Here is a 14,210-nt window from a genome sequence, read left to right as displayed (position 1 = left end):
TTTGCTCCCTGGCAACAAACAAAGGTAGGTATTTGGGTGAAAGGGACGTGGATTTATTTGGAGAAGGAATAATAATGAGACTAAGATTCTCTTTTCCATGTGCTGATGTCCAAGCAAAGCCAGAGGGATTCCTGGAGCACAGAAGGATATCTGAAGACTATAAACTGAGAGGGTGGGTTCCCAAAATTTGGGAACAACATATCACTTTTTAAAATTTTCTCCTGGGTCCCGGAAAAATGGTCGATGAGGCGGAGTGCCCTAAGAGATGAAACTCCATCATCAGAAATAACGTCAACGAAGAGCACCGTTAAGGCTAGGAATATGGAAATGTGGAAGAACGAAAACATTTTCCAATTTTCTATAGCAGCAACCCAAATAAATGTGAAATTCTGTGTTCCTGTGTTTGGGACTTATCGTATTTTCAAGATATGGGTGCAAAATATGAATCCCATCTGAGTCAGAGCAAAAGAAATTTCACTGTGTTACAGCTTCTAAACATGGCAGGATTTTAACTGAGTTCTTATACTGGCCAGTCTTGGTTCCTGATGGTAAGAAGCAATTAACCTTAATGCTAGGTATTGTTGCTAGAAAGTCAATTACCCCTACATGTAACATTAGTACAAGAAGTCTCAGGGCTGACAGCTTTATTTCACTTCCTGCCTCTTTAGCTAGTAGCTATTTTTCCCTAGTAAAGAGAGCATGAAAAAGAAGGTGCCTCTGACTTCATCCTGTTATTTACATAAACAAAAAACTTTCCTTTGAAACTTTCTTTAGAGCACGGTGAAATGTCTGCAACTTTCCCAGAAAGCACATGAGATTCTGTTGCCAATTTTTTCAAAACCGAAAACAATTTAACAAGAAAAATCCCTCAAACCATCATTAAGATGTCATTTAAGGTCATTAATAAAATGCTGTTCTTTTCCCAGCTTGCATTACATTTTGGAATTGATGGAATACCTTTCTGTATTTTTTCCTTTTATTTGCCAAGCTAAGTTTTCAAAGGGTGCCATCTTCTGGTTTGATTTTTTAAATATCCATGGACTTCCACTTTGGAATGCTTCTAGAAGCTTACTATGCATTGTCCCTGCACTAACAGAGAAATATTTGCTTTCTACTTCCCGCCACCTGGGTGGCATCAAATGTCTCAAATCTTCTGAGAATCTGACCCAAGCTTCTTGACAAGCACGGGCTGGAAATGCATTCCTACAGGATGAGCATTGCAAAAGTGTAATGCTTGCAGATTTGAAGGCGCTTTTAAGTGTCAACATTATGTCCTACAAATACAGTTAGTCTCCACACCGGGGACAGTTTGCTGCCCCGTAGTGCTGTTCCCTGCCAAAAGGAACGAAAAGTCCACACACCATGTATTTTCCAGCTCTCATACATATTCAAAATGGCATCAACCCTGGAATCTGAAGCTTATTCCAACACAATATACTGTAATTTCTCTTATTTATTTGAGTCCCTAAATAATTTATCATGTCAAATTTTCTCTTGCAGCTTTTTTTTATTGAAGTACAGTTGATTTACAATGTTGTGTTAATTTCTGCTGTACAGCAAAGTGATTCAGTTATACATATATTTATACATTCTTTTTTTAATATTTTTTTCCATTACGGTATATCATAGGATACTGAATATAGTTCTCTGTGCTCTACAGTAGGACCTTGTTGTTTGTCCATTCCGTGTATAATAGCTTACATCTGCTAACACCAGACTCCCACTCCATCTCTCCCCCAACCCCTCCTCCATATCACGTCAAGTTTTAAAGTCCTGTCTTACTCTTCTGAAGGCAATGTACACTTAAATCCATACAAGAGTGTGCCAGATCCACCATGACAAAATAGTTTTATGTCAGAGTAACCCTCCTGATGATAACCTTTACAAAACTTGAGGGAAATTATTCAAAAGCAGTGGAGAACAACCAAAGCATACAAAAACTGGATAGAATATAATCCTTAAAAAAAGGGACCCATGCTAGGCAAGCTCCATATGTATCCAGCTTTTCTCCTAAGGGACATTTCCAGTACTTACCAATTCTGAGAATACAGCCTAAGTGGAAGGTAGCAGTCACACTGGATTCAGGAGACAGAGCCCAGAGTTCATGGCTTTCATAGTGGCTGGAAATTAATCCTAGAAAGGAGGGAACCATAAAATGTGAGCCCCAAGTTCTACACACAAATTTCCCTGGAATATTAATAGTTGGTGTATACCTGAACAGCTTCTGTGTAGACTGGAACTCCAAGAAATGTAGTGGAAAGGAGCAGAGGGGGGTGAAATTGCTCACAGAGATTTCAGAAGCTGCCTTATACTTGCAAAGTCTGCCAAGTTAGAGGGGTTTTCTGTTGAAAAACAGAAAGGCAAAACTTAAGTAGACAAGCCCTTACACAGCTCATGGTCAAGGGGGGACTGCTGGGTCTCTGCTGCCAAAAGAAAACATAACCCATCTGGAAGGAAAACCAGAGCCCTTATAACTTATCATTCAGTCAATGATAAAAAGGGAGTCAGTTGACTATCAGCTAAGTGAGACAGCCAACAAGAGAACTAGAACCTCAGGAGTTTCAGATACTGAAGTTAGCAGATGAGGACCTTAATGTCCACCCTGAACTGAAAAAGAAAAGAAAGAATAGACAAGCAAGAGGAATGGATAAAGAAGGTGTGGTGTATATATAATGGAATATTACTCAGCCATAAAAAAGAATGCAATAATGCCATTTGCAGCAACATGGATGGACCTAGAGATTGTCATACTGAGTGAGGTAAGTCAGAGAAAGACAAATATCATATGATATCACTTATATGCGGAAACCAAAAAAAAAAAAACTGCACAAATGAACTTATTTACAAAACAGAAATAGAGTCACAGATGTAGAAAACAAACTTATGGGGATTTCCCTGGTGGTCCAGTGGTTAAGACTCCGCACTCCCAATGCAGGAGGCCTGGGTTCTATCCCTGGTCAGGGAACTAGATCCCGCATGCTGCAACTAAATAAATAAATAAATATTAAAAGAAAAAAAAGAGAACAATCTTATGGTTACCGGGGGGGGGGGGGGGGGGGGGGAAGGGGGAGGGGTAAATTGGGAGATTGGGATTGACATATACACACTACTATATATAAAATAGATAACTAATAATGACCTACTGTATAGCACAGAGAATTCTACTCAGTACTCTGTAATGACCTATATGGGAAAAGAATCTAAAAAAGAGGGGATATATGTATATGTATAACTGATTCACTGTGCTGTACAGCAGAAACTAACACAACATTGTAAATCAACTATATGCCAATAAAAATTTTAAAAAAAGAACATAAACAAATCGCAATTTATATAGAGAACTAGAATTTTTTGATCAAATGAATATTTTGTAAATAAAAATATAATATCTGAAATTAGTAACTCATTGCATAGGCTTGTGAAAGGAAAATCAAAACAGAGTCTGTATTGCAAAAAGAGCTCTCTGCACGGAGCCTGGAGGCTCTGGAGGTAGTGAGACTCATGCATGTCTCAGCCCAGATGGAATCTGAATTATGACCATTTATTGTCTTAACGTAGGATCCAGAACATCTGCATAATGTTCCAGAAACTCAAGATACTTATTGGACCCTTACCCTAAATAACTCATGGTCACCTGTCCCTTAAGGATAAATATTTCCTTTCTTGTGTCAGAGTCGATCACAATTCTCACCAGACAGTTTTAAATACCTTGTGACTTTTACCTTTATAAGCCACTTTCTCTTCCCTGAAATCCTCTTTCAGTTTTACCTGAGTCTGTGTCTCTCGAATTGCAATTCCTAAGACCCTAAATAAAGTTCTTTGTTCTTTGCAACCTTGATACTGATTATTATTCAGCAGGCTTAACAACAGATGAGACACAGCAGAAAACAGGATTAGTAAACTCACAGACGAGTCATCAGAAAATATCCAAACTAAAGCACAAAAAGAAAAAAAGAAAGGAAAGCTGGGACAGAGCACAAGAAATACGTGTGATGTAGTCAAAAGGTTTAACATACATGCAATTGGAATTCCCAGAAGGCAAGGACAGACTGAATGGGGCAGAAGCTGTATCAGAAGAAAGACAAGCAGAGAATTTTCCCAAACTGATGAAAGTATCAAACTACATTTTCAAGACCCTCCGGAAGCGAAAGCAGCATAAATACGATGTAAACACATCTACGTAGTGATAGACATTTAAATTAAGTTCTACTTTTTATTATGACAAAAATAACTGTTATGAACATTCTCTTACACATATTTCTGCACAAACAGGAGTATTTTGTTTGTGGAGGAGAGAATGATTAATAAATGGTACTGGAAAAATGGAAAGAGTTCCATTTCAAAAATTTTGGGGAAAGGAAATATAGATCTATACCTCACATTTTTCAGAAATAAAAGCCCTAAATTGATTACAAACCTATCCACAAAAACCCCACGAATTATAAAAATATTTAGGAGAAAACCTAACATTTTGATCATGTTCCAGACGTAGCTCCACCACTGCCTTCCACCTTAAAGTCACACTGGACACGTCCCAGGCTGACTATTGATCCAGCAAAGGGCACATGAGAAGCCTCCTGACTATCAGTGTTTGATCCAACCTGATTTCATCCAGTAGTTCTTTGGATGGGTCATGTGCTCTTTCTTTCATCCTTTTCAGAAATCATGCACAGAAGTAGATTGAATGTAGGTCAATGCTACCTAAATGCATTAAATGGACCATTAATTACCAGAGTACCTAATGAGCAGACAACCAACAGTACTCTGGGGGGGAAGGGCTTGCCTACAGTAACTGCTTTGCCGGGCTCTTGATTTTTCATTTTTTGCTTTTTCTTTTATGCAGTCCTTATCAGAACCACCTAAAGCTCCCAAACTCCTAGGACAAAATAATCACTAATAAATAATTTGGTCAATTGCTGAATTAAACATTAAGCAAGATATGCTGGCACAGCAACTGAAATTCAAATGAATAAAAAGACTTCATTTGCTTAGAAAATTAATTTCTCTCCCTTCCTATGCCCCTACTTTACAAACCACTAGCTTGTAGTTTGTCTGAAACTACATGTCATCGTGTCTGAAATCACACCAGGAGAAGGAAATCGTATTACATTTTCCACTGGCAGTGTCAGGTCCTTGGGTTCAAATCCCTGCTTCAAATCTTCCCAGTTGTGTAAAATGAGGATAATAATAGTACCTACTTGCAGAATTGTGTTAGGATTAAAGAGACTAACATATACGTTTTTAGAACGGTGCCTGACACATGGTTGGTTAGTCCGCAATAGTTACTAGGTTGTGGTTACCATGATAAAAGAAAAACAAAATAGATATTATAAGACAAAATGAGATAAAGCAGTGTGGGTTCTGGTCCTTCTGGGGAGTTTATTGTTCACAACATTTTTCTGTAAAGGGTCAGATCATAAATATTCTAGGTGTTGCAGGCTACACATGATCTCAGTCGCATATTCTTTTTTTTTTTTTTCTACAACCTTTTAAAAATATAAAAACCACTCTTAACTGGCACACAAAACAGGCCAGATTTGACTTACAGGCCAAGTCACCACCTTCATTATGATATTTCCTAGGAAGAAGTTAATCATTGTAATAACCAAACTGGTTAAAATCAGTTTGTGACGTGTGTACACATTCTATACCCAACCTTGTCTCGTTGGCAGGAATATGAGTTTGAACTGTATGAAGTTGCCATTTCTGTAGATCAAAAACCGTCAAATATTGGCAATTTCATGTGGTTCTATCTAATAGTAAAGACACACAAGCTGTGACATGGATTTCCCATCGTCTTCTTTCCCCTTTGTGCTTGCATCTGTAAGATGTAAATAAGTTGTTTGGATGGAAAATTAAAGCCCATCAAGCCTAATGATTTGCATAATGGAAACAAAATACATGAATAGTTAGGGTTTGCAGGCATTATTTGCTTTTTGTTTGTTTGTTTGTTTTTTACTTTTCAGCCAATTATCTTCACCAGGCGTAAACATTTCCTCTGCCCTGTTTCCAGCTTTTTCTGACATCTCTTCCTTCCCTACTTTTGGATTTACCAGCTCTTTACCTCATTTCCATCCTCTTCTTTCTAGTTGGCGTGTGTTTATTTTTTCTACATTTAAGGGATTGCACAGGCTTCCAGGTTGCATGGTGGTAAGAATACTGGATTGTTCTGGGTAAATAATACGGAAAAACAGAGCGTAGGTGGGAATTCTGGAAACAACATGTGCTTGGGCCTCAGAAAGCTTTCCGTGCCCAAACCTCACAACGAGAACATCTAGTGCTACGCGCTGCTGTAGAAAGAGCTGTTTTTTAAAAATAGACAAAGCCCTATTATATAAAGGGAAAACCATGGTTTTTGTCATTATAGAGTTACAAGCGCTCCCTCTCCTGTCAGCCTGTAGCATGTGCTCTCCTGGCCGCTCTGTACATCCAAGGAAAAGGTCCTTGATTTAAGTGAAACAACGCTGCAGAATGAAGTTCGTCGCTCGCAGAAGTTTGCGTGATGTGAGCCCTAGGAGAGAATCCAGGACAGCCCAGGGGTAGTGACCCCGTATTAAAATGCAGTGTCTCACAGTGCTGGTGACTGCCGTAGTCCTGTGCTGTTTGGATGGCCAGGCCAATCTGTCACAAGCGTGGCCAGTTTCCTGGAGTGAGTCTCTAATTGTAAAGGCTTCAAATAATTCACTGTGCACGGAGTCCTAGCTCTGTGACGACTTGTTTGCAAAGCCCTGAAACACAGCAGGATGGGCCCACAGGCTCCACGACCCTGATCCAAATTCACCCAAAGACGAGTGGCTTAGAATGGGATGATTCACGTTTCCGCTTTTTTGTTGCATTTCCCCCTTCTTTTTTTTTTTTTTTTAAAGGCCAAGGAGCATTTTTACTTGCAAGACATCTCGAAGCACATAGCTGGCGTCTTCGCTTTGGAGCTCCACACTGCAGACTTACAACGTTAGGCTCTCACACGGGAATCAGATAACCTGTCAGGTGAAGGTCCAGGCTCCCACCTTCTGGTACATCTGAGAGACTTGGGAACAAGGAACAGGGAACTATTAGGGTGGTTGGCACATGTTTTAAACATATTCTTACTGGGATGCTCTGTACCCTTTTTTTTTTTTTTTTAATTTATTATTTATTTATTATTTTTATTTTTGGCTGTGTTGGGTCTTTGTTTCTGTGCGAGGGCTTTCTCCAGTTGCGGCGAGCGGGGGCCACTCTTCATCGCGGTGCGCGGGCCTCTCACTATCGCGGCCTCTCTTGTTGCAGAGCACAGGCTCCAGACGCGCAGGCTCAGTAGTTGTGGCTCACGGGCCCAGTTGCTCCGCGGCATGTGGGATCTTCCCAGACCAGGGCTCGAACCCGTGTCCCCTGCATTGGCAGGCGGATTCTCAACCACTGCGCCACCAGGGAAGCCCGCTCTGTACCCTTTTGCAGCCAGAATCCATAATGAGCCATGCTGCACTGGAGAAACACTCAGGGGAAAGAATTCCCACGTGAGGGAGAAAGCAGCTCTGGTGCATGGACATTTGTTGTCTTCTAAAAAATAAACCAACATTGCACGTGCTTAAGTGTTATGCTCAAAGGAGGGAAAATTTGTTTTGCTTTTTAAAAAAGCACTCAGTATTTTTCTTTTATAGACTTTTTTTTAAGTATTTGTTTATTTATTTATTTACGACTGTGTTGGGTCTTCATTTCTGTGCGAGGGCTTCCTCTAGTTGTGGCGAGCGGGGGCCACTCTTCATCGCGGTGCGCGGGCCTCTCACTATCGCGGCCTCTCTTGTTGCGGAGCACAGGCTCCAGACGCGCAGGCTCAGTAGTTGTGGCTCACGGGCCTAGTTGCTCCGCGGCATGTGGGATCCTCCCAGACCAGGGCTCGAACCCGTGTCCCCTGCATTGGCAGGCAGACTCTCAACCACTGCGCCACCAGGGAAGCCCAAGCACTCAGTATTTTAATGTCTTGCTGTGAAAAGGCAATTGTGGAAGTTACCCATTCACCTTCCTTTTTTTTAAATTTTAGAAAAAAATAAACTTTTAATCTATCATTTATTCTTAAATTTAGTAATACTAGTTGGATGTCCTTTTTACTCCAATCGTCACTGTGAGAAACCCTGAGATAAGTCAAGATGACTGACGAAAAGCTTGGGGAATCTGAGGGTGTGACCTGATGTTTATGGTTTTGGCGAAGAGTGGTAAAGATGCTGAACGTGGCTTCCGTAGCACGCATGATCTGCCCAGCAATGGGACGAGGTCCATGGAACAGCTGCCCTTTGTAACTTTCATTTATTATGCTTTTCTTGGCGTGGCTGGTTTAAGTAAAATCTGATGGAGGAGGAAATATGAAATAGAATGAACAGCCCAGGTCACAAATGAACCTACCTACAAAACAGAAGCAGACTCACAGACGTAGAGAACAGACTTGTGGTTGCCAAGGGGGAGGGGGGTGGGCGAAGGATGGAGTGGGAGTTTGGGGTTAGCAGGTGCAAACTATTATATATAGAATGGATAAACAACAAGGTCCTACTGTAGAGCACAGGGAACTCTATCCAATATCCTTTAATAAACCATAATGGAAAAGAAAAAAATAAATAAAAATTTAAATTTAGAAAAAAGAATGAACAGTCCAGGGTTTCATCATACAATGTGCCCCAAGCCCAAGAATGCAGAAAAATTAACAAGATGTGTATCGTCAATTTTTTTTTTTGTCAACTCTATTTTATGAGAGGAAAGACGATGGCAAAGAGTATGGTTAAAAATTTTGGGTTTTCCTTCAAGATTTATCACAGAGATAAATTTGTCCAGTGGTCTGTGAGCCACAAAACAAAAGAGGAATACACAATCCTCTGTTGTGTTTCTAATTACAAATGAAAGCCTTTTGTTGACAACACTTATGGAAATAACAACACAAAATTAGCCACTTACTATTATTTATAACACCGTGGCAAATGGGAAAAGCATTTTTGCTTGCGTCTTTGCATTCTGAGTGTTTCAACTGCCGTATATTTAAGTTCTACATAGATGAAGCACTAGACATTTTATTCTCTTTCTCTCTGCTTTTACCTTTTCTTCACCCACTTTTCTACCCTTTCTTCATCTAACTCTGTGTGAGAAAAAGATAAGCAATGTTTGTAAATTATAAAACACCCCAGATGGCTAGGCTTCCTTATCTGTTCTCTCCCTCCCTCTGCCCCTCATTGTATGGCCATTCCTGATCCAGTTTTTCCTAATATTATTCAATGCCCGCCCCCCTCACATGACTCAAGCAGCTGCTCTGACTCTTGGAGTGATATTAACATATTTGTTTTGAAATGAGGGAGAAAGGATAGGAAAAAAAAAATGGCAGAAGCTGTTGACTTTCCTATAAATGTTTCCATAAAACATTTAGTATTTTCTTCGATGTCTCATCTGAGTCTCAAAAATATCAATCACGGATAACAAACGAAATTCCTTACTTGTCGTGTGAGGACTAGTTCAATATCCTGCCCGGCAATGGCACATGAGTCCATTTTCTTTGTACCTGGTCACTGGGATCTCTGTGTTGAGCTTAGAATTTAGTATTTTGCACATTTCTTCCAGCCTGGACATTTTAGGTAGATGTTTGGTATTATTTGCTGATTTCCTGCGGCTGTTGACACATTTTTAGACTTTAGAGATAAATCGCCAAAAGGAAGGACTTCCTCTCATCTCTCAATTACCCACTTTGCAGTGCAGCGTCCAGGGGCCCATGTGCTATTGTTGCATAAGCTGACGTCTCTGGCGCGTTTCGAGTCCTAGAAAATGTCACACAGGGAGTGGGAGACCTACCTCTGGCGGGGGTCACTCCAGGAAAGCTGACAGGGTGGGTGATCCACCAGCCAGGACTGCCCCAAGCCGGATGTTCCCAGGACTTGGGACTTCACGTTTTGAAAGTGGAAAAGTCCCAGTCACACCAGGACAAATCTGTCCTGACTCAGTCAACGGGGAGTGTCCCAGTCTGTACCCTGGGTCTGACACAACAGTCCCATTTCCGGTCATTCTGTCATCCTTGTGAAACATATTTCCATCTTTGAATATGAATTCTGCTAGTCATTTATCCTTTCCTTCCGCAAGCGTTAAAATCCTCCCAGCCAAACACAGGACTGAACTAGGATTCTGAGTGAGATGGGTGGGGATGAGTGTCTCTACTTAAGCAGCTGCTGTGTAGACCTCATTCCGTCAACTGTGGACGAAGCATCTCTTGCCAACATTGTTGGCCCTCGTTGCTGTCCGAGAGGCAGGTTTTGAAAAGCTGGCTGTGGACCTGCGTTCAGAGGGCCGACCCCATTGTTCAGTCCCCTAACATGAGAGGCATAACTTCCAATCCCAAGTCTACCGTGAGCAGTGCAGCCTGCAGCCTCGAGCTGCCGGAAAGCCCTCATCCTGAAGGCAAGCTTTTGGGAGCCAAGATGGCGCCAGCCCAGCTTCCTTCCTTGGTGCCCCAGCACATGACCCACAGAAACTGCATATTTGACACAAAAGGGATGGGAGTGCAGCTGCCCCCCATCGCTCATCTTTACTAAAGATTCTCTCTTGAGGACCCTCTTTCATTCTCGGCTTTAATGAGGGGAGGGGACAGGAGAAGCTCCTCTCCACAAGCCCTACATTTCTCACCTGGCCAATGACAGCATCCTTCCTCCTCTCCTTGAGAGAGGGGGTTCAGTGGTAGGGCTGCTTCTGCTGTCTGTTTGGACTCTCGGGGGCAGTTTAGGGTATTTATGGGTCCACTTTGGATCTGTTTGCTTGTGCCGAGTTCCAGCCAGGCCTCCACAGCTGATGCTTTAGCTCCAAGAATTGCTGATCCCCACGTTGGAACATTCCATGAACGACTAGACAACTTGAGAGGATGAAACCTGACTTCCTGGGCACCATCATGGCTACTGGAGTGGGGTCCTCCTCCCGTGACCTGCAAATCTGTGTCTCCCCAACCCAATATCCTCTGCTTATTGCTTTCTGATGACGTCTGTCTTCATCCCCTACACGCTCCCTTCCGGCTGAAGGTCTTCCCCTTTGGGAGCCGCCTACACACTCGTCTGGACTGTATGACCATCTTCTGGCCTTATTTTGCTATGGGGTAGCATTTTCACGGTGACGTAGGCGTGTTACAGTAATGACTCTCTCCAGCACAGGACCTGCTGCTTCACACCTCCGGCCGCCCCCCTTCACCTGGCCGCCCCTTCTCCCTTCTTCTCTTCCTCTTCTCATTCTCCCCCCTACTCCAGCTCATTCTCCGCGATTCGCGCTGAAGGAGGCGTCCCTGATTCCTTGGGCGGGGTTCGGCCCCGTCCTCTGGGCTCCCGCTGCACTTCACACACCGGGAGGACGGTCTGAGCTACTCTTTCTCCCTGTCCCTCTCGGTTGACTATCCGATTCCTGCAAACGCCAGTGTCTCTCACTGCATGGACGTGGAGGGAACGTGGAACTAAATAGTCCTCATTTGAAAGAAGGAGGTTTGCTGTGTACGTTAGATTTGTCATCGAGAAAGTCTGTTTTAGGAAAAGCATAAGGAAGAAACACGACTGATGCACCGGGGATGGTCCTGTTGTGTTCTTTGAAGCCTTAGTGAGGCGGGTGAGTCATTCCACATTTTGCAAATAAGGAAACTAAAGCTCAAAGAAGGAAAGTTAGCTCATGAGCGTGTGAGCTTGAGATGAATAGAGGGCTGGCTGGCTCCAAAGACTGGGATCCTTCAACTATGTGTTTTGAAAAAATAAAGGGGAGAGAAGGAGGGAAGAAGGAAGGAAGGAAGGAAAGAAGGAAGGAAGAAAGGAAGGAAGGAAAGGAGGGAGGAAGGAGGGTAGGAAGGAGGGAAGGAAGGAGGGAAGAAAGGAAGGAAGGAGAGAGGGAAGGAAGGAAGAAGGGAAGGAAGGAAGGAAGGAAGGAAGGAAGGGGGAGGGAGGGAAGGAGGGAAGGGAGTGGGGAGGGAGGGGAAGAAAGGAAGGAAAGGAAAAGAAAAGAAAAAGCGAAGTCTATATGCCTGTGTATTTTGCCCTGGCTTGGCTGATAAGAATCCCAAAAAGAATGTGGGCTGGGCAAGGACCGTCACCCGCTGGCCACACGCACTCTGCAGGAGATGCTGGTAGATCTCCATCCCCAGGCAGGGCTGTGGAGGTATCCTCCTCACACACTGACATTCATGGCCCAGGATGCATGAGAGCCATGAGACGGGCACCAGTGTCCCCTCTAGACACCTGGACATACTTCCAAACACGGAGACGAAGCTTAACCCAGCCTAGCCTGCCCGCTCAGTCCTTCAGACGACTTTTAAGTTTCACAGGACAGTGTTCACAAGCCGAGGTGGCCTTTGCCTTCTCCAGCTTCCGTCCGGCTTGGTTTCCTGCCGTCCAGGCACAGGCAGCTGCTGGACGTTGGCAGGGACCTCTGCGCTCTTCCAGGGTGCTACAGGGGAGCAGACGCGGGGCTGGGTCACCACCCGAGTCCTGCCCAGAGGAAGCTCAGCTGGCAGACAGTTCGTGGCTTATTGGAACAATTCCTTTTCTGTAATTGTTTGATTGGTAGATACTTAATGGGGTTTCTGGTCACCAGTATTTCCTGACACAAGGCCAAACATCGTCCTTTGTCAAGGGCAGAATAAAAGAAGAGAGCACTTTATAAACTAGAGAGTAAGTCGAATACCTAAGGAATTGGTGCTTAAGAGGTCAGGCCCTGACTTCAGACTCCCTGGCCCGCTCATTTCCTCCCTGGGCAATTGGGTCAAGTTCCCGTGGCGGCCCAGCCTCAGTTTTCTCGTGAGTCACAGATGACGAATAAGAGTCCCTGCCTTCTAAGTCAGTCACAGTGATTCAGTGAGATGAGGGCCAGAAAGCCTGCTGTTGAGCATGTACTTGGTCCCCGGTGAGCATTCAGTAAACGTCTCCAGAAGCCACCTTCACTACCCCCTGGAAGAACAATTCACGGCAATTCAGACACTTCAAGCTTTTACCCTGGAAACATCATTACCGCGGACATACCGCAAAGATGTTACTGCTCACCAACTGCCTCGGATGTATTTCTTTGTTGTCAGGTGCTTTTAATTCGTTTTGATTTCATTTAATAAATCTGTTAGAGTTAAATGGAGGAAAATAGAGCCCGAAAAAGGGAGGAAAGCATTTCAAGCTGTTTGTAATCAGGTGGACAAATTATAAACATTAAACTTGGCTGCATGTGGCTTGAGAGCAGTGAATTGTAGCACAGGATCTAAAATTCCAAAGCATAAAAGAAACTTATATGAAGATAACCTAACTACCTGTGACTAAAGTATTTTTTTAAAAAGTGATAGTTGGGGTCAAAGATCTAATCTGATCTGCATAGAATAGATCTTGGGCTTTGTTTTTCAGACAGGCTGGAAAGGGGATTTTGGTACTACGAGTGCTCCAGGGGGAACGAAATGCTGGTTGGTAAAACGGAAATTCAGATTCGCTTCCTCTCGGCGATAGTATGGGTCTCTGTTCACATTTTTATCTATGAGTATCCTATTTCTAAATAATGTGCTCCCTGCTCAGAGCATGCTTTTTCTTCAGTAGCCTCACTTGTTGGAAGAGGGTTAGGGGGTGAATGTGCATTTTAGCCCAAAGTGCTATTGTGTTTCTCCTCCACTGGAGAAGAACGGAACTGTTATTCCTGCTGCTTTACGCCCCAAATGGCAGTGGCGACCTCTGGCCTCCATGTTAGCATCCAGGACCAGAGGCTGTCTTACAGTACCTCGAATAAAGATAATGAATAACTTGAAAAAGAATAGATACGTGTATATGTATAACTGAATCACTTTGCTGTACACCTGAAACTTACACGACACTGTAAATCAACTATAGTCCAATATAAAATTTAAAAATTATTTAAAAAGATAATGAACACTTATTCCACAGCGGTGGTTTCCTGAAGCTGCAATTCTGAGTTTTCTACCAGGAACCCAGAACTGTCATCAGAATAAATCCCACTCCGATGTTTGTTGTCTTTCAACCCCTTGCAGTGAACAAACAAGTGAGTGGGATAAATAGGGTGGAAAAAAGTCTCCGCACCAAAGGGACAAGTTCTCAGAGTGACAGGAGCTTCCTTTGCTTTATCTGAAAAACATCTCTGGCCCCTCATTCTGTTGCATCCTTTCCATCCAGTGTTTCAAGCCAGCGTGCTCACGGGCTGCTCACAAGAGGCTGGCCGCAGGTGTCCTGGACACTGTCCTACAGGGACACGTTTGCTCG

General features: G+C 43.1%; 1 long non-coding RNA gene across 1 annotated transcript in view; it reads right to left on the bottom strand.

Moving 5' to 3' along the window:
* The window catches only part of LOC118887554, a 49,650-nt gene that overhangs the window by 15,278 nt on the left and 20,162 nt on the right, over nucleotides 1–14,210 (bottom strand). Inside the window, exons 3-4 of the long non-coding RNA XR_005018035.1 lie at nucleotides 2,214–2,342; nucleotides 2,035–2,133 (exon numbers count right to left, since the gene is read on the bottom strand). This is a non-coding gene — a long non-coding RNA (uncharacterized LOC118887554). The remainder of the gene's footprint in view (nucleotides 1–2,034; nucleotides 2,134–2,213; nucleotides 2,343–14,210) is intronic.

This window comes from Balaenoptera musculus, chromosome 20 (assembly GCF_009873245.2).
Source record: "Balaenoptera musculus isolate JJ_BM4_2016_0621 chromosome 20, mBalMus1.pri.v3, whole genome shotgun sequence".
Classification (NCBI taxonomy): Eukaryota; Metazoa; Chordata; class Mammalia; order Artiodactyla; family Balaenopteridae; genus Balaenoptera; species Balaenoptera musculus.
Note: the sequence above shows the minus strand (reverse complement) of the source record. Positions and strands in the feature narration are given on the sequence as shown.